The sequence below is a fragment of the Lissotriton vulgaris genome, chromosome 6 (genome assembly GCF_964263255.1).
Source record: "Lissotriton vulgaris chromosome 6, aLisVul1.2, whole genome shotgun sequence".
Lineage (NCBI taxonomy): Eukaryota > Metazoa > Chordata > Amphibia > Caudata > Salamandridae > Lissotriton > Lissotriton vulgaris.
Genome location: NC_141694.1, coordinates 1,901,982,920 through 1,902,010,004, shown reverse-complemented (window position 1 = coordinate 1,902,010,004; position 27,085 = coordinate 1,901,982,920). Strand labels below are relative to the sequence as shown.

The following is a 27,085-nucleotide window of genomic DNA, read 5'->3' as shown; positions in this document are numbered from 1 at the left end:
ACCTGGAAGTGGAGGTGCTTCATGTTGGTCAAGTGGTTGTCTGAGAGATGAGGCAGAGGGTACTTTTGTGTTTGATGGGGATTCCTCCACTCGGTTTGTTGATGCAGTCCTTGTAAATGATCTTGTAGCTATCCAGGATGGTGGTGGCGATGTCTGGGGCAGAGGTGGAGTTCATTCAAGTTTCTATGGGGTCAATGGAGTAGAGTAGGTCCCAAATCTCCACTGTGTTTTTGTAAAGGGAGCATGTGTTGGGCAGGATACAGCGGAGGAGGTTGGGTCCTGTATTTGTCAGTTGTGCCGTGGGTGGGGATGGTGTGCGGTGGCAGGCAAAGGTACAGCTGCAGTTTTGGTAGGAAAAAGGGCCCTGGGTGTCATTTGGTGAGGGCCGGAGGCAAGCAGTGTGGCGTCTGATGTTGAGGGCATGGAGGGTGTTGGTGTCATAGAGGTGGCTGGTCCAAGGACCAGGGTCCGTGGAGCTGGCGTGGTCTAGGTGCCTTCGGCGTGCAGCAGTGCGGCCACGCAGCGGCCACCATTAAGTAGCATGAGGGAGAGGGCTAAACAGCTGGGAGGTCGGAAAAGCAGGTAAGCAGTGCTGGATGGGGGTGGGGCCACAGGGGACTAGCAGAGGCAGGGACATAGCGAGGAAAAGGCACAAAAGTGACAAGAGGAAAAAGTGGAAAAGCGGAAAAATGCAGAAAGTGAAAGAAAGTGACCGAAAAGCAGAAAAAAATGCATAACGCAAAATAAAATATGAAAGGTGTAAAAAGAGATGGTGGCACTCGCAATCAGCGCGTCCCAGTAGCGTGTATCAGCAGTCACTCATAGGCAGTCTCTAGGTGGATTTTCAGGCCCTGCAGGGTGCAGCAAGATGGGTCCACAATGGCATACCGGGCCACAAGATGTCAGCCAGGTCGGTTGTGAATGCATTCCAGGGCTGCACAGGCCCCCTCACAGCGAGAAGTGCTGGCCAGCCGTGGTAACCCCATACCCAAGAAGGTGGCTGCATCTGAGGCCAGCACCAGGCACAGAATTGCAATCTGCAGAGCCACACGGGTGAGGTATGGCTAGCACACCACACCCCGGGACACCCCAGCAGGTAGCCTCTCAGCTACGCTGCCCAGGCTCCCCACCATACCAATCAAGGTAGTGTGCAGCCACAGCAAATCCAGGAGAGAGGTAGGAAAAAATGGGGGGAAGGATGCCCCAGGGAAGTCCGGATAAGTAAAGTAACAGCTACTCTGGTCGGCTCAACAAATGTTTAGCTCTTATTAGAGCTCTCCAGGCAGATATAGCTCTGTCCAGATACAAGACAGCACCCAGTATATGTGTCTCACACACACTTCTGAAACACATCTATTTGTGTAATTATATAAATATATACATATAGTACATATAGGAGTGTGAGCACACACATATTTATAGATCATATATATTTATATATATATATATATATATATATATATATATATATATATATATATATATATATATATATATATATATATATATATACACACATACACACACATATATATATATATATATACATATACCAAAAAAGAAGCAGCATAGGATTAGCAGAGTGCCATCCACCCCGAGATAGTAAGGGACAAAGTAATTTGCCATTTCGACAGCAATGTTTTTAAGCATAGGACTAGCATAGTGCTATCCAAGCCGAGCTGTAAAATAATAAAAGCCTTTTAACACTCCAGGCACAGTATTACAGCTTTGAATTTCTAAAATACCAACCAAGCCAACCTGAAATGAATAAAAGCAACCCCTGACACGTGTTATTAGAGCTCTTCAGAGAGGTATAGCATTGTCCAGACATAAGGGAGCACCTAGTATAAGTCAAAACAATACACTTTTAGGATTAGAGTGGCACATAAATTATGCAAAAAAGAAGCAGAGATACTGTGTACTTCGCATGTTTAGGTGGAAAGTAGCTCCTGTACAGTGAACCCTCAACACCAGTGACACTCTAAATATACTCACCTCAAATGTCTGCTTTTCTATCAAAGACTTTGATAGAAAAGCAGACATTTGACACTGTAAATTCAACATCCAGAGTAAAAACACATGTAACAGGGGCAGTCTATAGTAGTCCTCGTGGGAGGCTACAACAGGAGGAAAGGAGGTACAAAGAGGGACTTAGAAACACATCAATCAATGTACAAAAACAATTCAAAAAGACACTCAAAGGAGCCAATTAAGTACATAGCCAGAAAATGGGCAGGGCATCAAGCCCATATTCTGAATACAGCATGTCCCAAAGAGTAAAATTGGGGAGGGATGGAGGCCCCATTTCAGCTTTGATGAATGCCATTATGCTTTGGAAGTGCCATCCTGATATGAAAAATAAAATCTGAGTAAAGAGGGATACTGCTGGACTGTTAATCTATTAAAATATATGCTGCCCCATGTGTTAAGGTGCTGTCATTTACTGTAGGCAAGTGTACTTTTTCGTGTAGACTTGATATAACACAAAATCTCATTTAAAAATAAATAAAAAAACTAACATTATAGAAAGGTTAAAATATAATAACTCTTGAAATTGATATAAATAACAGTGAGGCAAATAACACTGTTCTTGAAATGAATATGAGGATCACTGAAATCGGATATGAATCATATTGTGTTACATAGAATGCTGAATGAACTGGATAAGGATGTGAATGAATTGGATACGGTGAATTGTGTGTATAACACACACTGAAAAGCACGTGACAGTGATAGCCAATCACAGTGGTCTCCTCTGACGCCGCTTTTGGGCGCAGGGAAGGTACTGTTCCTGCCGTCGTCGGACGTGGGGTGAGGCTGATCCGGTTGAAGGCCTTGGGCACTGTGGCCCCTGCACTCACCACATACCACAAGCTCTGCTCGCATTTATGAACTGCAGGGAAAGGCTGGAGGCCTGGGGTGTCCGTGCCGATTATCGCCTCTCGGTGCGGAGCCTTGATGACTGTTGCCATCAGCGGCTGGAGGAGTGAGACGGGCCTGGATCGAGCTTGCTCTGTCTTTGAATTCTCTTTGGGCCCGTCATCGTGGCGGTGTGCCTCTCACTGCCTTTGACACTGCACATGTCCTATAAACTGTCATAAGAACTGTACTTCCCACGGCTGTGAAGCACCGCAGCAGGGGTTGCAGGGCTCTCAGGTGTCCATCAGCGCCCCCCCCCCCTCCCCTGCACCTGAGATCTAGAAGCGTGTCGCTACTGCCTCGTAGCGAAAGCCACAGCTCAGCTGCCAACCAAACATTCATATTTTTTTGAGGAGTACGGCTACGGTGGTGACGGCGTCTGGGCCTCAATAGAAACGAGGGCAAACATTTAAAAATAAATGCTCAGTGGTCCAGCTAATCAGCCCTTATCGATGAGCTGGACAAATGTATACCACACATGAGCTAAAAAAGCACGATAGTGTTTTAGAGGCTAGCAGAGTCCTGCAGCGTGTACCTATTAAAATAAATCAGCAATTTGGAAGCCATATTTAAGAACCTCTGAAGACAATAAAAGTAGATGCTTTGACACCAAAGCTAAGAAAACTTATATTGACATGATGCCCGAGAACTATATTTGTGGTCTTGTAGTGAAATCTTGGCATACTTTTGTACTGGTCCGTGGAGTGAAAAACGTTCAATGTGATCCTAATCAGCTGTTGTCGTTATTTCACTTTGTAAAATGTGTACGGAAGGTCGGTATTCAGAAAAGAGGTCTTTTTAAACCATACTGCTTACGTTTTTTAATGATATAAACAATGGACGTTGAAACGGATCCCTTCCAGGCAAAAACAATAATTAATTTCTGAATACTAATGTAAAAGGGTAAAGGTAGTTATGTTGTTTACATTTCTCATGCTTTACTTAATCTTGCATTCCCTGTGTGTGCTTTTTCCAGGATGGTGGTACTTTTCTTTTCAGGCAGCATATAACTTGTCTACTGCATACTTTGAATTGAATCTCACCCAGGTGTTTATAGAGGGGCACAATTGAGTTGTAGCTGAAGGCAGTGCGAGTTTCTCTGTGGGGAAGTATGGTGTTCAGTGGGGGAGTGGATGTGGCACTATGGCCAGAGCTGCCACATTTAGAACTGAGGAACCAGGTTCAGCCTTTATAACGAATCCACCTGACCACTGTCCTGAGGGAGCACATTCCCATGCTAGACTTTAGAAGACCCGCTAGACCGTAGCAGCCCTGGTGTCATAGCAGCAGCAGGGTTAACCTAGTGGTGGCAAGTGTGGGTTAACCTTGATGGCCTGTCCATCACAACCCACACTGAAGTTAAGCCTCCAGTCTTGCAGGCAGGCCGAAGTAGCACACATTAGAGCAACAGTGACTGTGTCACTGAGGTGACAGGACCCTTAAGGCCAGTCCGCCTCACACATTGGTACTTCTATTGGCCTTGTTTTATTAGTATTAGTGCAACTCACCAGGGATCGACAATGCAGGATTTGCACGCACACCAAACTAGGGGGCATATTTTCAAGCACCTATCGCCACCAAGGTGTCACTTTCAGTGATGTTGTGATGGCGATAGTGCCCTCGCCTTATTTACAAGGCAGCGTTAAGCCACTTAATGTGGCTTAACGCTGCCTTGTAAATAAGGCACCCTTTCATGCTGTATTTAGCTTGAAAGGATAGGGCAATGGGTGTTGCGGTGTGTGTTCCACCGCAACACCCATTGATTTTGATTCTGTCCCCTATTTACAAGGGTTTCATAAATTGGAGGCAGCGCCAAAATTAAGACCAGGTAAAACCTGGTCTTAAACAGGCGAAACAAGATGAAAGGCTTTATTTCTTCAAGTTTTTGCTGTTTCCATGAATGCTGCCTTGTGCAGCACACATAGGAACAGCAAATTGCCTATGATGTGCAGGAAGGTATCCCTTCCTGCACATAAACAATCATTAAAAAAAAAAAAAGATTTCATTTTATAACTTCTAATAACTTCTATGTGTGCCACATTAAGTAGCACACATAGAAGTTACAAAACGGCACTCAAAGATGGTTTATGTACAGGTCCCTCTTCCTGCACATAACCAATCTTCCCCTCAACACAGGCACCCTTGCACTATGGTGTAAGGGTGCCTGTGTTAGCGCTAGGCAGCAAAAGTAGGCGCCAGCGCAAGGGGAAACACAGGGCTGCACCATATTCTACTAAATATGGTGCAGCCCTGCGTTTAAAAGTGATGAAGCGTGTCGTTAGCCTTCTTGGCTTAACGCTACGCTTCGCCACGGTTTTGAAAATATGCGCCTACATGCACAAACTTCATGGTCTCTCTGCTTCATGCACAATGTGAAATGCCAAACAAATACTAGAAATTGAGATGTTTCGCGCTTTCTGGCTGCACCTCTTACTCCACCCATTGACCCAATCCTCAAGTTATTTCCTCCCTCTGATTCTCCACAGTTCTACTTTTTTTCCCCACTTTGACCACTGCATAAACTCAGAACTCAGTGGCAGCTCCTCCCTGGCAGAAGTAGTGGACTGAGAGTGGGGTATAAAAAAGAAATCACTTATCTGCCAGCTGCCACCTCTCCTCCCTCCTCTTCCTTCTTTGTGAATCGCAAGCAGGTATCACCCAGGTTTCCATATGCTAATCACAATGCTACTGTCACCATGACAGCAGCGTCAATTTCAACACAAAAAAAGATTGGTCTGAGCACCATGGTTTGGTGCTCAGGCAGGGACTGGGAGCCCAAGCTTGTTCTCCACCCAAGCTGTAGAATACAGCTAGTGGAGAACATGTAAAGTGTGCATGACTGTTTAGCCGGCCCAAGATGGTCAGCCAAACAGTCATGCACACATTTGGACAGGGCCACCACTCCCCCCTGCTTTGCCCCCCTCAAAACTGCCTCAGCACAGAAAAATAAAATGATAAAAACTGCAGTATTATAATTTTATTTTTCCTTTTTTGCAGTGCTGAAATGCAGTGGGGCGACTCTCCTCTGCCTGAGCAGAGGAGAGGAACTTCCATAGGCCTGGGAATTCGAAAGAAATGGCCATAAGTGCTGGTGCTTTTTGGGTCAGTAGGAAACACATTCGCGGTGCTAAGTAAGGGCATTTGAGTCTGTTCATAGTGCATCTTTGATAAGACAGTCAGGTGATCAGTGCACAGCTACCCTGAAAAAGAGGAGGATGTAGACAGATCACAGCCATCCTCCTCCTGCATCTGCAAACTAACGTTCTGATGCCGATTTGTCCAGTGTATTAGTAAATGAATCAGAACTTGCAGGATCACCCTGTTCTGGCATCAGTAAATGAACTGCTTCCAGGTACTAAAGACTCTTCAGCTTCTTTTTCGGAGAAGGAAAAACATGAGGAAACGCAACAAAGCTCTCCCGATGAACACTCAGTGGCAACACCTCCATGGGAAGCTCAACATTCACATTTAGGATGTTTCACTCTCCCCATTAGATAAAGATGAATCCTCTGCCCTGAAAGCTCAGCCAACAGCTGATAATTAAAATATTCTTGCTGATACCGATGCTGCGCAGCTAGATGCTCCACGGCCATCTACTGTATTAAACAAGTTAACAATCTATAGTCCAACGAGAGCAAGTGGGCAAGAGCTCAGAGGCACTCCCATTTCATGAGGGGAGAAAATTATATGAGAGACTACAGACCTAAGCATTAAAGCTGTGAAAAATATACAATCACCCAGAAACGTAATGCGCAAACATGCCGGCACCCCCTATATTATGCACTGTATACAAAAGCTCGTAGCACCGTGAAACACTGGGAAATACAAAAATCGGTACGCTAGCACACCTCGAATGAGCAAAGAGTATGAAGATCCTTTAAATCCCATGCGCTTATTAAGAAAATGCACAATAAGTATCATTGCAGTCTATTATCCAAAGCTGACTCTGGGCCAGATTCACATATAAAGGAAACATACCAACAATGATACATCATTCCTAGACTATGTGCCTGGCCTTGGACAAACGTCCCTTCTCTTGACAGACCCCAGGATTGGAGAAGGTGCAAGGGAACAAGCAGTGGCGGAGGGAGGTGCAGGAAACAGGGAAAATGCAACAAAGGGAAAAGCAGTGACAGGGAGGGGGTGATCAGTGACGGGGCATGAGGGCTGGTGGGAGGAGGCGAAGCTTTAAAGCATGAGCTCCATGTAGAGTGCTGAAAAAGAATAAAGAAATTAGGTCCAAAAGTGCGTGTAAAAGCGGGAGCAGTGGTTGTTTTTAAGTCCCTAGTCCATACACTGAGGGGAGGGCTAAACACTAAAAGAGGCATTACCATGAATGCCAGGGACAAATGGTGACAATGTATATGAGACAGACAATAGAGTGAGCAAATGAGAAGCATATGGGTGGGCTGAGGCCCACATATTCAGTACAGCAGTCTCTTCGAGACAGTACATGCACTGTCTAGCCAAGACCTCAAAAAAACCTGGCGTGTGAGCCTCAGTCGCACCAGAGATCCCTGGCCTGTCCAGAGCAAAAATTAATATACTATACCTGTTGCGGGTCCTGCAACGGGTGAGTGATGCTTACATCAGAGGAAAGACCTGTCTGTGCTGGCTCTAGAGACTGATGAGATGCACATAAGAAATACCCTCCAAATAATAGAAGAGATAAGGGTTTACTACTCTAGAATAGTCCTCGAATACTTGGTGAGTGTTTGCCAACCTCACAGTACTTCTGACAAATAGGGAGAGTAAAAGTACGGCATGTTACATACATGCAAACATTTTAGAACAGCGAAGAGGGAGATTTTGAAAACAAAAATCGAGCAAACGTTTTTTCCCCATTGACTTCTAATGAAGCAGAGGCAATTTCAAGATGGAGACACCTAAAAGAATGCCATTTGTGTATTCAGAATTGGGAGTCTCCAAGTCTGTTGACATGTATGTGTCAGTGCGGATTAGGAGCTTGAACGAACATGGGCCCACAACGCTGGACATGTGGGCTTCCGTTTGTCCGTATCTATAACCATTTTAGTCTTGAGCACAGAGGAAATGTCTACTGTACTCGAGCGAGCGATAACATACCATAATGCCCCCTCTGCCTGGTGTCTCAATTTTGAAAAAGCTGCCAAGTAGTCTTATGTCATGTGCGACTCCTTCAGCCAACTCTGACTGTTTATTACACTATACATTGTGAGCATTGTAGTTTTATTTTTAGAATTAAAGTATGGCCTTAGATATTACAGAATGCCTAGCACGGATGCCCAAAAAAACAGGACTTAGGGATTCTGCCGACAGGGACAGCTCTTGTGTGAGTCAGACAACATGTTTGCCACGTTTTCTCTGCCTTTCACAGCGCTTTCTCTGTGCTCCTGACAGGTACAGAAAAAATGAATATTTACATTTCTAATATCTGATCCTGTGGCAGCACACTTGCAAGTCCCACACATGACAATAGACCAGATTCAGGCCTCCTTGTAAGTAAATGGGAGAAAAACATTCTCCCGATTATTTTTTTAAAAACCTCCCACTTTCCTCTTCTAAATTATTGCCATGCAAGTGAGTGCTTTGATAGTATGCACTCCTCGTTGGACTCTCAGCACGGGATTCTGTCTGTGCGGCCACCATGACTCGTACCTCATGATAGGGGTTAACTGCTTTTCCCTCTTGACCGAAGGGCTGAAACATACCTGCTGCCTACACCCTCCCTGCAAAGCTGTTTACTAGCCCTCTCTAACCTCGCTATCATTTCCTGGCCTCCAGAGCATCAGGTGTTTATTCTTAGGAGGCCCACTGGGTGTATGAGTACCTCTCAGACTGCTGCCTGGCACCACTGGAGTGTCAAAGGCCTTCCATCCTCTTACCATCGCCACCGGAGGCATTGTTTCTACTAAGTTGCTCCTGCTGAAAGATATCACTGGAGGACCCTTGATGAGGGTACTCTACTTTCCACAGTGCTCTCTAATAATTATATGCACCCACCCGGGGGCTCCATTTAGGGCTTCAGTGCTAAACTCCCCCTTGTTATACCAATAGTGAATGATAATCTTTTATTCACTTTGGTATAAAAAGAAAATGCAGTTTAGCAGCAACATAAGGCAGCTCTGTTAGAGACTGTTGGAAAACGAGACAGTATCTGTGAGGCCTACGCAAATAACATGTCTACATTTGTCCTTCACTGGGAACCAAACACCCCATTGTATCGCTTGACTCTCAGAGGATAGCATTGCAGAGCAATGTAAGGCTAACTCAAGGGAGGCGTCGTGGGCTAGTATTCACCATTTACCAGTAGGCAGAACTAACCCTCAATAATTGATTGTCCAGTCTGTACTATGCTTTATAAAAGAAAGAGTACATTCATTAAACACACACACTACTAAATACCAATGACATTGCATGATATTTCCCAGCCATTCTGCGGGGGGGGGGGTCTAGTGCCAAAACTTTGATGTATGCACATTATCATCTTGCCCCCAAATGCATTAGGTTGACCATAACCTAGAATGAGGGCCCTGCCCACTTGCACCATACCAGTGGCGACCTACCTAATTATCTCAACAAGCATATTTAATGGAAACACCTGCCATAGTGACACATAACCCTGACTGAGCATCTCATACTGACCATACAGTATACACCCCTGAATCATAGTGGCTAACAATCTGGGTGGTTCATCCCTTAATGCAGTAGCAAGAATACATGTGTAGGCATCACTTAGAATGACAGTAGTTATCATATCTGGTCACACTGATAATGCAATGAAATTAAAACCCCTAAAAAGCATCCCAGTTATAATCATAGGATTAAGCATGTACAACCAGGCACCCTAGCAGGAATACCTAGCAACCTAACCCACTTTGTTTATGTCTTCACATTACACATGTGACTTCCAGTCCCCAAAAGAAATGCTATTCGTGAATGCACCACCTGTGCAAGTATAACTTCTCATTTCTAAGGGGATCACCTCAATGACAATCCATGTTTGACTCTGCACACTTCAGTGCAACCCTACGCTTCAGCTCCTGTTTGTAGAACAAAAGTTCCAGCATGAGGTGGGTTTTAAAACACAGATGAACCCTTGAAAGGTAGTCTCCTTTGAGTCCCCCTGAGGGTGGGGACATTCCATTTTTGTGCTGGGGAGTCTGCGTTGCTCCTACAGCTCCCCCTGCACCTTTGCATGCATTTTGCGATGACCCCATCTTGCTGCGGCCACCCCACGCCACCAACAAGCCGGTTTTCTCTGCAGGCCTTCCTGGGCCCTGGAGGGCATTTTGGGGCATTTTCCTCATGCATAGTGTATAACACAGCAGCGGCTCCCTCTCTGCTCGGGGAGAGCTGCGCTACCATTGTTGGTGGCCTCACACCGCTTCTGCACCTCATTGCGGGCCGGGTCCCTCCTGGGCCCCTTTCTTCACAGGTGGGTGATTGCAGCTCGGGGAGCCCACCTGGCTGTTCATGCCAGCTACCGTCCGTCCTGCACCTTTGTGTGCAGCCGTGGGAGGCAGTGTGTCCATCTGGTCTGCCCGCTCCTGCGGGAAGACACAGAGGCTGCTGCTGGTCCGGTGGGACCTTGGAGGAGTGCGACGGCACCCCCGCCTTTCTCCTACCAATGGGGAGTGCAGCAGCACAGGTGAGGTGATTGCAGCTCGGGGAGCCCACCCAGCTGCTCCTGCAAGCTCCCGTCCAGCCTGCACCTTTGTGTGCTGCCGCGGGAGCCAGTGCGTCCATCTGGTCTGCCCGCTCCTGTGGGAACGCACAGAGGCTGCTGCTGGTCCGGCGAGACCTTGGAGGAGTGCGACGGCACTCCCCCACCTTCCTCCTACCGATGGGGAGTGCAGCAGCACTCCCCCTTCTTCCGGCATCACTGAGGCCCGAAATTGGGGGTCCCGAGCCCCTAGGAGTTCTTCACGTGGAGTTCGACGGCACTCCCCGACTTTACCTTCGGTGGGCCCAGAGTTGGGGGTCCCGGCCCCCTGGGGATCACTTCATGTGGAGTGAGACGGTGCTCCCAAACTTCCGCTTCTTCAGGGGCCAGGGTAGGCTCCTGGCACCCCCTGGGCGCCTTCACTGGGAGGGCGTCGGTGCTCCCTGTCTTCTTCATCAGGGAAAGGGTAGGCTCCTGGCCCCCTCCTAGGCACCTTCAAGGGGAGCGTGATGGCGCTCCCCGACTTTCTCATCTTCTGGGGCAGCCCCCGGGACCTGACCCACCCGGGGGCACATCTAAGACCGGCGGCGAAGCCCCACGTGCTCCGTCGTTGGTCAGCTCAGAGGCCAAAGGCCGCCAACTTTCTGGGGGGCATATCTTCAGGGGACCAATTTCTACCATTCTGGCCTCTTCTTGCTTCTGGTGGCCAGCCCTAGCCACTTTGGCCACTCTTCACTACCCTCCTGGGCTTGGTAGGGAGCAGTCTTCACTGGCTCCATGTGCCAGCCTTTCACCTGGCTCTCTTCTGGGCCTCTCTTCTCCTTGTGCAGAGGCCCAGAATTCTCTTCACTGTCCCTGGACTCCCTCAAAGGCGCAGTCCAGGGTCCTGGGACAGTCAGGAGGTTCCTTCTTCCAACTGCCCATGGTGCCAGGCTACAGCACCAGACTTCCTCAGCAAGACCACACAGAGCTCCTCTTCCTGTGCAAGACCTTTTAAAAGAATTGTGAGGGGGCTGGCAGGAAGGCCCTTCTGCCCTATTCTGCACAGGCCTCTGGGATACTTAAAAATCGCATCCAGGGATCTCATGCCACATGGTCTCTGAAAAGCCCCCTTCTCCACTTGCTGCCTTCATGGCCTGGGCCTGGAGAAGCCCTGGTGCCTGGCACCGGGTGACAGCTGCTGATTGATAACCTGCAGCTCCGCCCCCATCTCTTCCTCCTGGAGAGGAGGCCTTTGCCCTTAGGAATGCTTCCAGTGAAAGGCTAGACCTCTGATGCTACAGCTTGGGGAGGAAGGTCATTAATCCAGCCTGGCAGGGTCACACCCAGCCAGGCTCCGATTTTGATCTGAGTCAGAGAAATATGACATTTCTGGATGACCCATAAGCAGTACAGATATGGCTTTGGACTCAACAGAATACTTCTTTTCACACATCTTACAGTGTACTTTGGGGAGTGTCTGTAATGTTTAGGCCCTAGGGAAGTGAAACTACCCCATGTGGTCCCCATCTTCCTAGGAGAGTAATGGAGTGTTCTTACAGTGAAAACAGTAAAGCGCATTGACTTTCCCTTCTATGTGTCTTCCCACATTATAATGCCTATTCCATGTCACCACCCAACTCTGCATCTTTCCTGCCACACCATTCTATTTGTACCTGCTCCTGGGTTGCGCACAACAGGAATCTCCCCTGCGCAGCCCCTAAACGTGTGCACACGCATGTACACATGTGTCTATATGTAACCAGTCCGGTGACCCTTACTCCGGCTGCAGCACACCGGCCTTCTCTCACAAGGGGGACACTGGTAAAATCCACATGCACTCTCCTTCATCATGAGTTAACTGTGGGTGAGTCCCAGCTTATGAGGGTCTCCCACAGTAAAAGCTTAAAAAGTAGGTGTTCAAAAAGTGAAAAATCTGGACGGCTCATATGGGCAGAACCACCTTCTAACAGAGACAATGGCTGATGTCTTGTGCAGACGCATAAAGGAGCCTGCACTAGCCATCAGAGATTATCTGTGGCTGTTGAAACCACCAGCTCTGGCCTCTGGCCCCTGGCATTCCTCAGTGCCTCCCTATAGGCTATCTGTGATGTGGTAAAGCTTCACAGATAAAGTTAGACAGGGGCATTGCAGGTTGAAGCCATGCAGTGCCCGAGGCCACACATCAATCCGCAAGTCACCCCACCCTTTCCGAGCTTGTCATAGAGTTGGGAAAGGGTGGGGTGAATGAGCAGAGACTGAAAACTCAAATGTGCGACTGCACAGGTTTGTGGTTTCAGTTTCAATTTTCCGAAGCTGAAAGGTTTAGCAGCAAACAGGACCTGCATAGACAGCAAGGTAAGTAAAAAATACTTTAAAATAAGGTGTAGTATATGTGAGAGTGTGTGTCCACGAGAGTGTGTATATGTGAGCATGTATGTGTGAGTAAAAGAGAGTGTCAATGAAGGAGTGAGTCAAAGTGAGGACTGTGAGTGATAAGAAGAGTGAGAATGAATGAGTGAGGGAGACAGACAGGGAGTGTAACTGAATGTTACTGTTTGTGAGACTGAGTGAGTCTAGTCTGACTGAGTCTTAGTGAGTCAGAATGAGTGGGACAGTGAGTCAGTGTGAAGAGAGTGATACTTAATGAGTCAGAGTGAGCAAGAATGATTGTGTCTGAGTGAGGTTCAGTCAGAATAGCTGGAAGACCTTTGGGGTTTGTAGAGGTCTCTCTGCGGCAGGATGAGACAGTCTTTACTGATTGTCAAATTTGGCAGTGCCGGGTAAGGTTTCGCGCCCAAACGTCCACAGCAGGTTCTCTGTTCTTCGGGTCAACAGCTCTTCTTTGCCTTTCTCTTCTTACCTCCATCAAATCTGAAATTCAGGGCTTTGGGATGCTGCTTGAATACTGCATTTAGGGGCATTAAATGTAGTGCCAGGTAATGGCCATTGGGCCATCTACCTTAGTTTGACTACAGCCTCTATATGACCCCTCTCTCACAAACGCGCTGAAGTGGCACCGGTTATTACGCTAGCTGCGTGATTTAATAGGAGGAAAAGACTTTCCGGATCACACCCGAGAAGCGTGAGATACGGCATCAAGGGAAGCAGGCAAAGATCACGACTCTCATGATGCATAGCAAACGTCGTGCAAAAGTATCAGGTGGAAAACAGGCGCGGCTTCGCTGTGACGCAACCAGTCGACTACAAAACGGCAAGAACGCTAAGGAGCGCTGCCGATAATTGTTCCTACGTATCATTGGTCCACCAAGACAAGCTTGTTCGCAGCGGTATACCAGGCAGAGACGAGTCCTCTTTCCTCCGGTGTTGGGAGTCGACCTTTGCAGCCTCCGGCTTTCCTTGCCTCGTCTCAGGTATCGTGGGGTGATTTGGTATTCTCCTCTGTTGGCTGAGACGCATTTCTCGCGTTCTCGTGCAGAGGAGGAGTGCGCACCTAGAGGCGCTTGGGCAGTGCTTCTCTCTGTTGGAGGGGACCGGCTGGTCTCGTGCAGAGAGGTTGAAACGCCCGCAATCTCCTCTGTTGGCAGAGGCGCATTTTCGGCGTCCTCGTGCTGAGGAGGTGTGCGCACATAGAGGCGCTTGGGAGGTTGTTCTCTCTGTTGGAGGAGACAGGCTTGTCTCGTGCAGAGAGGTTAAAACACCCTATACCTTGTATTGCTACCCATTTACTAATTTCGAGTGTTGATATGTACTATGTGTTTAACTAAGGAGTAGTAGTGACACTATAATATTCATTTTCACCTGTAACTATAAGGGGAAGACCTAATCAAGGAGTCCTGCTGTTACAAGGGTTCCTGGATCTATACTTTATGTGGTACATTGGATTACCTAAAGACTACAGAAGCAAGAGATATTGAACTCTGTCCTGTGAATCAATCTCGCTGAAGTACTCAAGATTTAGGAGGTTCCTTTATGTTAATATAGGTAGGAAAACATGCCTAATATACCTTGCGTGAGAATGATAGCATAGAGAAGGTTAGGTGTTGACCTGTTGTTGTCTGCTTTTGTCTCCCTTGCAGGTCTACATCCCCGCAGTCCCCTTCCCTGTTTCTTTTTCCCCCGCTCAATCGCTCCCAAAAGTCTGTACGTTCTGCAAACCGGACTTGGGTCGATTCAGAGGTGGGCCCCCTTAGAGTATCACACAACCCTGAGGAACTGGAGTCCGACGGCCTTGACACCCTCCTACAGGGGAATGGGCATAAGCCCAACATGATGGTTTCCATCCAAATCAAGTTGGAGGGGACTGAAAATGTGTTTCACCTCGCCTGCTACACATTAGGGGAGGTGCTAGCTGAAGGTGGGCACACCTCCTATTCTTTCTAGTTTTCCCACCTGTCCTCCCACCAAGAGTGAGGTCATGACAGGAGGGTTGGCATCCTACACTAGTTGGAGCTGCCTGGGTTACATTTCAAAGATGGCATGGCCTTTGAAGCTTCCCACCCTGGAAGACTGTTCCTGCCCAGGGGGAGGTTGAAAAACACCTCCGCCCGGAGGAGACTTTGTTCCCGGCCTCTGAGAGCGCGGGTTCTCACCCCATGAGGTCAGGTACACATCTAGTGGTGGCGGCTGGCTGGGAATGGTCAGGAACCACACAAGTAGTCTGTGGGTTTTCAGGGGGCACCTGATGTTTTGTACCAAACATCTGTGGGTACAGTGAAGCCATCATGGAGCTAGGAAACTCGTAATGACGTTGTTCCTGCATTAGGGCTGGTAAGGTCTGCTGTGGGGATGGCTAACCTATATCACAGGAAGTGTCTGTAAGTTTGGCAGACAGAGGTGTGTGCCATGTTGACTTTTCTAGTTTTGCTTGCATCAAGGCATGCAGCCTGCAGTGGTAGTTTGCATAGCCTTGGTGAGTGGATCCTAGGGTGGCACAATTGGTGCTGCAGCCCCAGTTGTCCCTCTTCAGTTTCTATGCCCTTGGTACCAGACGTACCCTTTACTAGGGACTTATAAAGTGGTCTGAAGCTGTGGCATTTGTGGTAAAGTTTAAGGGAAAGAGCTCTGGCCCTGGGGACCTGTTGGCAGGCACCCAGTATATTTACAGTTGAAACCACAATCCCCTTAGGTTTGGCCTACCCAACGCAAATCAAAATAGAGAAAAAAACTGGAAAAATTAAAAAGAAAAAGCCAGACCCCCACCTTTTCCCAACTTCCCCAAGTAGAAAATGCACCAAAAAATATGCACCAACTGCCTGCCCTTCATAGTCACAATGAGCATCAGCATAAACAGCTGAGCATCAGTGGTAGTGGACTTCCCATATTCAAGGCCTAGCAGCCCAAAAGGAGTTCAAAAAGAGTAACACAGAATTTGCTACTTAAACAAAATAGAATAAAACTTTCCACCCCTGTTCTTGGTCAGCTAGCTGACAAATGTGTTTCCTGCTTGCCTCATTTGCTATGGCTGAGGTTTTGGACCTTCAATGGCAGCCAAGACGAATGTCTTGACAGAGATGCTTCAGTCGTGAGTCACCCCATTTGAACCCTTTTTTTAATGAAGCCCTTACTGATGTCCTACTTGAGCCTGATCTGAGCGCTGCACAGGACCTGCTGTGCATAATACAATTGCCTGCCACCGTTGTTCCACTCCTGGGGACCCCAGTTTCCTTACCCAGCACACCAACCTGGAGAACTTCGTGGCCTAGGCTGCCAACTCTGGAGTTAATCCTGACGTGTTCCATACCACTCCACCGGATTGGAGATGCAAGAGGTTGGATACCTTTGGGAAGACGGGTTGTATGGAGGAACCCCACATGCATTTATCACACATGCCTTTAAAAGCAGTCACTACCCGACTGACGATACCACACCTTACTTTACCACGCAAGTCATTACGATGATTTGATTCAGGTGGCGCTGGTCTTTATAATAGTATAAATTACTATTCCAACTCCAATTTATGCATCAATAGGGAAGTTGTTTGACTTAAAAATTCAACACCAGTCCAACAACGCGTCCCCTACAGCAAGTCATTGTAAAATGTTGTGGGTTAAAGTAACATGCCGTAAAGTCACAGTCCGGGTTGTGTTGTATAAGCGGGCCTTTGTTGAAACTGCGGGGTAAAGGATAATTCCTGGAAGAGGATGTCCTCTTCTGCCAGCCTTGCACTGTGGTCGGTGAACAATGCATGCCTCTTGGGCTGATACTTCCATATGACCTGGGACTTGGAGGAGGCCAAGGCATACTTTCCCAAGTCACTGCTGAGGGGAGAGATGCAGCAAAATTCAACATACTATGTGTACTGAACTCAACAGACTTGCTGGGTAGAGTGATCTCATTGTCGGAGGTACTTCGGCGCCATGCCTGGCTGAGAACCACCTGTTATTCAGGGGATGCCTGAGCCTCACTAATGGACATGCCCTTTGAGGACTCTTGTCTCTTTGGAGAGAAAGCGGGCTCAGTGCACCTGCGCTTTAAGGATAGCAGATCTATGGCCAGCTTCTCCATGGCCCCTGTCAACCTCAGTCAACCTTCTGCCACAGTAGGGCTTTTTAACCACATTCATACCTTCCCAGCCTTTTTGTAGCCTTGGAGACGGGTCCACAGACCCTGTGGGAGAGATAGCGAAAGTACACTGCACCCAGCAGCTGCAGCCTCCAAACCCCTTTAGTTTGCCCTAAGGCATCTAGTGGGGCAGGATAGGCCATCACCTGCAACACCGGAGTTTGGAAACATCTGATTGTAAAAAGAGGTTACCCCATCCCCTTTATGACAACTCCTACACCCATGTCACCCTCTTACAAACAGATGGCTGATGGAGGACCACCTCTCCTTGTTCCATCTGAAAGTGTTGACTCTCTTGGCCAAGGGAGCAATCAACAGGGGGCCAGCATCAGAAGTAGGTCACGGTTTCTATATCGCTACTTTCTGGTGCCCAAAAAGGACAGAGGCCTCCGTACTTTCCTAGACCTGCACCTTCACAATTTATTTCTGAGAAAGGAGAAATTGAAAATGCTCATGCTCCCTCAAGTCCTGTGTACCCTGCACCCGGGATACTGGTAGCGTTTGACTTGCAGGACACATATTTCCACATCTCCGTCTTGCATGTCCACAGATGTTACCTGCCAGTCACGGTGGGCCAAGAGTACTTTTTAGTTTGCAGTACTCCCTTTCAGTTTTACAAGCAGCCATTGAGTGTTATCCGAAGTGATGACGGTGGTTGCAGCACATCTAGGGAGGTCAGGGATAACAGTTTTCCCTTACCTCGAGAATAGCTGTTAAAGGCGGGCGCACAATAGGCAGTTGTCTCCCACCTCAAGACTATGTTGAAGCTCCTGCACTTGGTGGTGTTCCCTATCAATGTGCCAAAGTCACACCTGACTCCCTATAATGCGCTCCTTTTCATCTGAGCTGTTTTGGACAAAGTGCAATTTTGGTGAGTCTAGGATATTCAGGCTTTGATACAAATGTTTCAGCCTCTATCCCGGATTTCGTTATGAATGACACTGAGGCTGTTGGACCTCATGGCACCCTGTATCCTGCTTGTAACACATGCCCATTGACATACGCAGACTCCGCAGTGGGACCTGAATCAGGTGAATCTCTCCAAAATGGTCCACTTCTTGGAGGGAATTATGGAAGATGAGCAGTGGTGTGTGACGAACCACGATTGGGTCAGGGGAAGATCTCTCTACCTTCCTCAACCAGAGCTGACCATAGTGGCAGATGTGCCACTACTTGGCTGGGACAGCCAACTAGGAGTGATGGAGATCAGAGGCCTCTGATCTTCACATCAGTATGTTAAGGCTTCAGATAATCCACTTGGCATTGAAAGCCTTTCTTTCTTCTAACAAGAGAAGACTAGTACTTGTGTTCATGGACAATACAATTGCCATCTGGTACTGCAACAAACAGGGAGGAGTAGAGTCCTGGATCCTTTGTCACGAGGCTCGACGTCACTGGACATGGATGGAACACCAGGGTGTTTCCCTGGTGGCTCAACACTTAGCTGGCTTTCTGACGGTCAGGGTGGATAAACTCAGTCGACGATGCCGAGTGGATCAATAATGGCATCTCCATCCAGAGGTGATGCAAGGTCTCTTTGAAGACTGGGGAGAACCTAAGCTAGATCTGTTCGCCATCGCCAAGAACTTGCAATGTCTGCAATTTTGTGCGCTGGAGTTTCCAAGGCGTCTTTCGCTCGGAGACACTTTTAGTCTTGAGTAGAGCTCCAGCCTCCTGTATGTCTTTTTATCAGTACCACTTCTGCCCAGAGTTCTCAAGAAGATCAGGAATGGCTGTGTCCAAATCATTCTTGTGATTTCGAATTGGGCATGGAAAGTCTGGTATTCCGAGCTGTTGAGCGTGCGCATCAGTCCCCCGATCAGGCTGCCTCATCAAGAGGATCTTCTGTTGCAACAACAGGGAAGGGTCATGCACTCAAACCTGCACACCTTTCACCTTTATGAGTGGAAATTGAGCTGTGACAGTTGACAGCTTTCAAACTTACTGATAAAGTCTGTGATGTTATTCTAGCACCAAGTCGGTATACACCAGCCAGTGGGATACATTTGTGGCATGGTGTTCATAGAGGAATATCAGTCCTCTATCTGCACCCCTTTCTCAGTTTCAACTGTGTGGTCTATCCTTGGCCCAGCAGGGCCTTGCTCTCAGCACATCCACCTCCATTTCACCATTACAGTCTTTTTGTGGTTGCCAGACCAATCTTCTTTGTTCAAGTCACCTGTTGTGGTTAGGTCACTCAAAGGTTTGCAACATATATTTCCTCACATGCCTTTCATGATGCCACAAAAGCACCTAATAGGCACATCATGCGAGCCACTGCACAATCACTCTCTGTTAGAAATGGGAATCTCTAGTTGGCAGAGGTACTTTGTCCAAGTATGGACCTTTTCTTCTAGTCAGGGTAAGGGAGTCGCATCCTTAGACAATCCCTGCTCACCCCCTTGGTAACTTGGCACGAGCATGGCAGGCTTATCTCAGAGGCAGTGTGTAAAGCATTTGTGCACACATACAGTAATACAGTGAAGACACTACAAATCAACACTACACCAGTTTAGTAAAATAAGCAATCTTTATCTAAACAAAACAAGAACAAAATGACAAAAATCCAAAATACAGTTATCAAGATTTGACTTTTAAAAGGTAAAAACAGTTTTGTCTATAGCAAACTATAGATGCAACACTTTCAACACAAAGTACCTAGGATTTGTCAAAATCATATTCAAAAATAGCCGCAGGGAAGGTGATGCATTGGTTCCTTATGCACAGGGAAGGTGATGCGCCGGATCCTTTCTCTAGGGGAGGTGATGGGGCACTTCCTTACAATGCGGCCCCTGCTTTGCTGTATACTTGGCTCCCCGGTGCGATGCGTTGGTTCTTGATGGGGCCACAACCGTGCAGCATTGATCTCTTCAGCCGCGGTCCCACAATGCATTGGTTCTTGCAGTCGCACAGCAGGGCCTGCATCGGAGTCAGTGCTGTGAACTCGGACTTCAGGGATCGTACACGAGACTTGTCGTGCTGCAATTTCTCCTGCCGCGGGCAGGTGCTGTGTCGGTTTCTTAAACAGCACGATGGCAATGTATGGAACTTCTTCCCGCACTACGGTGTTGCGTTGGAAATGGGTGCTTCACACTTCCATAGTTGCTTCTCTTTTCCCAGCTCCAGGCACAACTTGACAGGTCAGAATTCCCAGCAAGGAAGTTCAGGGGAGCTGGTGGTGAAGTCTTTGTGTCCCTGAGACTTCAAAACAGGAGGCAAGCTCTACTTCAAGCACTTGGAGATATTTTTCAAGCAGATGCAAAGCACACAGCAAAGTCTTTGTCCTCTCCTTGGCAGAAACAGCCAGTGCAGGCCAACCCCAGACAGCACACAGCACAGGGGCAGTACTTCTCCTTCAGCTTTCCCAGTCCTTCTCCATGGCAGATGCTCCTTTTGAGTCAAGAAATAATCTATAGTTCTGGGGTCTGGACCCCAATATTTATGCTCCATTTATCTTTGTTCTCTTGTGGCAGAGGGACTCTGTGCTCAAAACCAGTTCTGTCCCCTCTGGCCCAGCTTCCCGGCAGGAGGTGGAGACAGCATTGTCTTAGGCAGACCAGACCTATTCAGGTGCAGTGAAATCTCCTCCCACTACTCTAAATGCAACCCAGGTCTAATCACCGCAGCCCTGACTTATCCAGGAAAGGCAGGACACACCTCACCCCCCCCCCCAGTAGCTGTCTGAAAATAATTCACATCCCCAGGCTCTGTCACTCCAAAACCAGACAGTCAATCCACAAACCAGGAGGGGCACACAGAATGGCTAAGCAAGAAAATACCCACTTGCTGAAAGTGTTATTTTCAAACACACAAAAAAATCATCTTTACTAAAACATGTATTTTTATATTATGATTTCAGATACCAAACTCCACCTTCTACCTTGTCCCAATGGAAAGTTATACTTATAAGATATTATAAATAAACTTCAGTGCTATCCTATGGGACAGATAGCCTTTCAATTGTGAAAGACAAACGTCACTGCATTTCACTTGCAGGACATATCACACATATTAGTACATGTCCTACCTTTCACCTACACTGCATCCTGCCCATAGGGGTAACTTGGGCCCACCTTAGGGCTGACTCACATATACTAGAAGGGAAGGTTAGGGCTTGGCAAATGGGTGCACTTGCGAGGTCGACAAGGCAGTAGAGACTGCACGCAGACGCTGCAGAGGCAGATCTGAGACAACTTTTGAAAGGCCGCTTGTGTGGTTGACACAATCAGTGCTTCAGGTCCACTAGCAGCAATTAACTTACAGGTCCTGGGTACACACAGTGCACTGTACTAGTTACTTAGTAGTAAGTCAAACAAGCCAATCAGGCAAACACCAATCCATATGCACAATTTACATAGGGAGCACTTGCACTTTGGCACTAATCAGCAGTGGCATAGTGCTCAAAGCATCTAGACCAGCAAAAACGAAATCCAGTACACAGCAAAAATACAGGAGGCAGAGGAAAAAAGACAGGGGAAAACCATGCCAAGGATGCCAGGTCTAACATTTAATCCATTTATTAACTATGAAGACTGCTTTTCTAATGCCTATTACAAATTGGCCAGGCACTTTCTGTACACCCTCCTTAGAACATCTTCGATCCAGACAATCTGGTACTCTAGACAAATGATTCCTTCTTCCTGTAGGTTGTGGTTCCTTTTACTGTAGGCCAGAATATCACACTGCCTAACTTTTTTTCTCCATTTCATACTTCAAAGGAGGAGAGACTCCACCGTCTGGACCCAAAGAGAGAGAGGAGTAGCTCTACCTTGATCGCACAAAAGAGTTCCAGGCAGACGATCGACTCTTTGTGGGGTGCCTAGGGGCTAAGAAAGGGAAGGCTGTACTGAAATGGCCATCTCAAGAGGGATAGTGCTCTGCATAAATATCTGCTATGCATTAACCAAGTAGCAACCCCCTGAGGGCTTATGTGCTCATTCCGCCAGAGCCAAGGCGGCAATCACTGCGTTAGCCGAAGGAGTCCCTGTCCTGAATATCCGTCAGACAGCAACATGGGCATCTCTGCACATGTTAACCAAGCATTACTGCCTGGACAGTCAGGTCCATTGTGACGGGCACTTTGTCCGTTTGGTCCTGTAGGACATCCTGGTTTAAATCAGCTTTGCTACCCACCTTCCTGGAGGCATTGCTTGGGTTTTCTATTTTAAGATAAGGAATCTGTGGCTAGATGTCTCTATCAGATTAACAAGTTGCTTACCTTTGGCAACACCTTATCTGGTAGAGACTCTATGTAGCTGCAGATTCCATACTGGCCATCCCATCCTCCATGCTCGCAGAACTGATTACAGTGTAAGAATCACCCTTATAAGTTTCAGTCCAGTCTTCATTGTGGACCTGCATTCATGGTGTGGAAAGTTGCAAAAGGAACTGACATCAGTGCTACGGGTGGCATTTATGTAGGCACCACGCATCTCATTGCTGGCTCAGACACCACTGACACAAAGCTGAACGATGCCACCTACCGGCACACAGGGGTACTGCTTGAAAACGTCTGGATCTAGTCTGATGCCTGTGAAATATTGTAAGGAAAGGAATCTGCGGCTAGATAGAGTTTCCAAAGGTAAGTAAATTGTTTTTCTGATAAGGAACAGACTGCAATTGTTAAAGGGGCCAGGTAAGCAATTGCACAAGTAGAGGGGTGTGGTAGGGGAGAGATAGATATGGAGGTCAGGTCTCATTGGGACCATGTGATGAAAATTACATTATCGTGAAAAAGGAAGATAGGAAGCATGTGAGTGTCTAGGAGTCCAGTCACAAAAACAAAGCAAAGTAAGGACAAAGCATAAAAGGATATAGGGAGAGAATGGTACAAGCAAGGAAAGGAAAAGAACAGACTGCATGGGATACACCCAGTGTGTGTGCAGGAGAGTGGAAGAAAGAAATTACACAATATTAACTGGAGGCCAGGAAGAGAAGTCTACTAGAGTTCATAACCTGTTGAGCTGGGTTGAAGCAACAATACCAAGGCATACATGGGAAGGAAGAGGACTAAATGCGGGGAATGGATCCAGGTAGGAATGGGATCCAAGGAGAATCAGTACATGCAAGTGTACAAGAATGCGGGGAAACGGAAAAGTCAAAGTGGTCAAGGCTCTGTAGGGCAGAGGATTGAATGGAAGAGGTAGCCCAAGCATACTGAAAACTAACCACAACACCAGGGAAGCTGGCAGAAAAGAAACAACATGTTAAATTCAATGCCGGAGGCTGAAGGAACAGGATACTCCCATGGGTTCCCCTCAAAATTGTCTGCAAAGCCTATTAACTGAATTGTCTTTAGCAACGTTGTGGGCTGTTTGCCCTTGCAAGTAGATTGAAAACAAATATGTCACATGACCCGACATGGATCCAGGTAGTAGGAAAAACCTTCCAGTCATCATCCCATTCCACAATCCATGCTTAAAAAGGGGAAGAGACAACTGTGCCACAAGATCAGCAGGCTCAGGTCTAGGGGCAGATTTACTAACAATTTATGTAACACACTGCAGCAAGGCAAGTTTCTATGCTGTGTTTTGTGAATGGGAGAGAGCTGAGAAGGGCCATATTTAAACTATATGGCACTTTTCAGCTCTCAAGTGCTTGCACACTTGTTGCTGCTTAGCAACAACGCAGGCATCCTTGCATTATACTAGAAGGGGGCCTGTGTTACGGGCAGGAATGTTTATGTTTAGGATCCTACAAAAAAAAACGAATCAAAGAGGCATTTTCTTCTTTCTATATGTGAAAATGTGGGAAGAATGTGGTCGAATTTCTGTTTCTGTTCTCATTGAAGCAGAAGAAAAGGACATCTTCCCTTGTCCTTTTCTCTCTTTTAGCTTAATCACCTGTGGACGAAAAGCATGGCCCCATTTACTATGCCAGCATCAGTGCAAACCATGCCCTTGTGACCTTACAAGAATTACACTTCCCCTAGCTAGCAACATACTCACTGCATAAGTAATGCAGGGCATTGGAAGAAATATGTGACCGTGTTGATATCTAAATGCAAAAAGAATACATTCTGAACTATGCTTATTAAATAAGTCTTTTCTGTCCATCTCTTACCTAAAGTACATAACATTAGACCCACAGAGAGCAATGGACTAGCCAACTATTGACAAACAGAGGCCTTCCCAGGAGGGCACTGCATTAAAAATGTGGGGCATTTCATCAGATAAAAAAGTGTTGTACATTTTAATATCAGGGCCACCTCACCAAGCTGGATACACCAAGTGGATTGGCCCTACTCAGACCTGGAAGTAGGGAAGTTTCAGAAATTTCCAAGTCCAAAGTATTTCGTTTTCTGAGGAATTTTAATCTCACACTGTGGAACTGCCAATCAAATACTTCTTGCCGTGGGTCCCCTTGAAGCTTTGGAGCAAAGTTCCCAAACTTCTTTGGTGCCTGATCTACTACAGGAGGACAATTATAAGGTCCACAGGACCCCCTATGGAGTACTTTTAGGTTCTCAGTGGCAGATTTATCAATGGGTTGCATTGCCTTTGCACCATGCAAGGGGCACAAGGGCGACACAACTACTAAATCAGATTTATCAAGCCATGCAAGGTCACCTTGTGTGGCTTGATAAATCTAGACTAACAAAATGCCGCACAATTTGCTGTGTTGCATTACTCTGCCCCAGGGAGGTCGTTCATCGCTGGAGCATGGGTTTTCTCATGCATCCACTCAAGGATGTTGGGACATAACCAGATTTACCATTCCTGGTAGACCTGGGAATGGGGCAAAATAATATGCCTTCCCAGGTCAGGCGTAACAAGGATAAATATCTTTATTTCTCCTCTTTTGTTCCTACATAGAAAGAGGAAATGCCTCAGAGGATTGTTTTTGCGCAGGAAGGTGTCTGTTCCTGCACAAAACAATCCTGTCTGCAAAGCAGGCACCCATGCACCAAGGCTCAAGGATGCCTGCATTGAAGTTTGGAAGCACATTGTGTGCCAGTGCAAGCAAGTACAGGGATGTGCTATATTATGCTAAATATGGTGCAATCCTGCCCTTTTTCTTTCACCCAGCAAGGTGGCTTGCTGCACTGCTCTGCATGAAATAATGATAAATCTGCCCCTCAGGGTGACTGGCAGATCAAAACAGCAAAGTCCAGTCCAGGTCCAGTTGCCACTGGTCAACTGGCATTCTTCACAGGAATGTTCTCTTCAGCTTTTTGAGGTTCCTGGAGCCACCCAGAGGATTAGCCTCATGATCCTTGGAAACCTTTCTGAACTATTGTTTTAAAAGCAAGGGGGTCCAAACTACTCAGTTCCTTCTTGCCTGTTACAAAAGCCAAGTGCAGCAGATTCATTCTGCCTGACATCCTTTTGCAAGTTCAGCATTTTTCTGAGCAATGACTAATGAGGAGGGTCCAGACTTGTACAATTCATCAGCCTGAGGGGGGACACCCTATGATACTCCTAGTTCCTCTATGACCAATGGAGTAAAGGATCCCAGGTCGTGAAGAATCTATTTTTGCCGTAGTTCCTGTTTGCGTTGCTGTGGGTGTGTGTGGGGAGTGTACTATGGTAATCCTAGTGAGTCCCACATCTAACACTAAAATGCAGTTTGAAGCACTCTCTGTACCCACAACAAACCCAGAGACTGAGGCCTGATCGGTCAAAACAAAGCACGGTCTTTCAGTAAAAGGCAATAAATACACAAGAATTGTCTTGGCATCTTGTTCTCTCTCTGTCAAGTGTTAGATGTGGCTCAACAGACCTGTTAAGCAGGATTGGACATTACAGTGTCAACAGCCTACCCTGTGAATATTCTGTGGAATTCCGAGGGGTCATCCCTGCCCATTCAGGTCAGCCTATCGCTTGCTTCTGGGATGCAGTTCACACATTTTGCACACCTATTACCAGGCTTGAGAACAGGCTGGGAGTTGGCAAACGTGAATGCTGTTTAGCCTTGTGACAGCTTAGGCAGATTAATGGTAACTTTCTATTTAATAAAAATTCAAAATCACTATGGTTTTATATAGAGGACAGCAAGACCTGCCAAACCAAAAATAGCTTTTAGGGATTTATTGCTTTAGGGACATTGTCATGTTTATTTTCAACATGTGACACTTTTAAAGTTCATCCACCAAACCTTGTTGGCTGCAACGCCAACATAGGAGTGACTAAAATTTAAAAGGGAGGTTTTCACCTATTAAAAAGGGTTAGTTTAACCATTTGCTCGGCAAACTTTACACTGCAGCAGGCAGGCTACAATGGTAGCCCTGATGTCATTTTTCCATGTCGTACTGAGTGGAGTGTACAATAAGTGCTGCAGATCTCAGGTGACTTTTCCATTTCTTGGGTGCAGTTTCTACATCATACACAATGGCCTTAGCAAGCCAATCAATGATTAGTCAATGACTAAAGGTTTTAGGGTTCATAGCACATACACTGTGTGCTGACAGCAGTGCCATGGTGAGCCATGCCATCTTAGTCAACAGGCTTTCAGAGATAGGAATCAGAGGCACCACCCTCAAACTGTTAGCCATCTTGCTTTCGGATAGGGCTCAATCGGTAGAGGCCGGAACCTATCCCTCAAGACATTTCACACTCCTGTGTGGGCTCGGCTTTAAGCCCTACGCTGTTCAATCAATATGTTCCCCTCTGGCTAAAATCATCAGGAAGTTCAGCTTCTCAGTGGTTTCATATGCTGATGATACACAGCTAGTCTATCAATTTCCAGCAACATTGAAAAGACAGCAGACCGTTTCAACTGCTGTATGACTCAGGCCCCACAGTGAATGAGTCAGAACTGTCTGAAATTGAATGGGGAGAAAAATAGAGGTTCTCCTGTTTGGCTCGAACACCTCAATTTGGACACCCAGATGGTGGCTGTCCTGTCTGGGAGACCTTCCTGTCCCGGTGCAAAAGGAAAAAATCTAGGCTTTAATTTTGACGATAAATTGTCCTTTAAAACCCAGATCAGCTCCCTCACCTCTTCAATCTTCTTCTTCCTAAAGATGATTAGGTAAATTCACCCCTTCATTCCCCTGGAATCCTTAGAAGCCCTGGT

The 27,085-nt window shown here is 47.0% G+C and overlaps 1 protein-coding gene across 4 annotated transcripts in view; it reads right to left on the bottom strand.

The window, feature by feature from the left end:
- Positions 1 to 27,085, bottom strand: part of LOC147709852 (NACHT, LRR and PYD domains-containing protein 12-like) — a 410,205-nt gene that overhangs the window by 280,247 nt on the left and 102,873 nt on the right. The gene's annotated exons all lie outside the window — the stretch shown is intronic.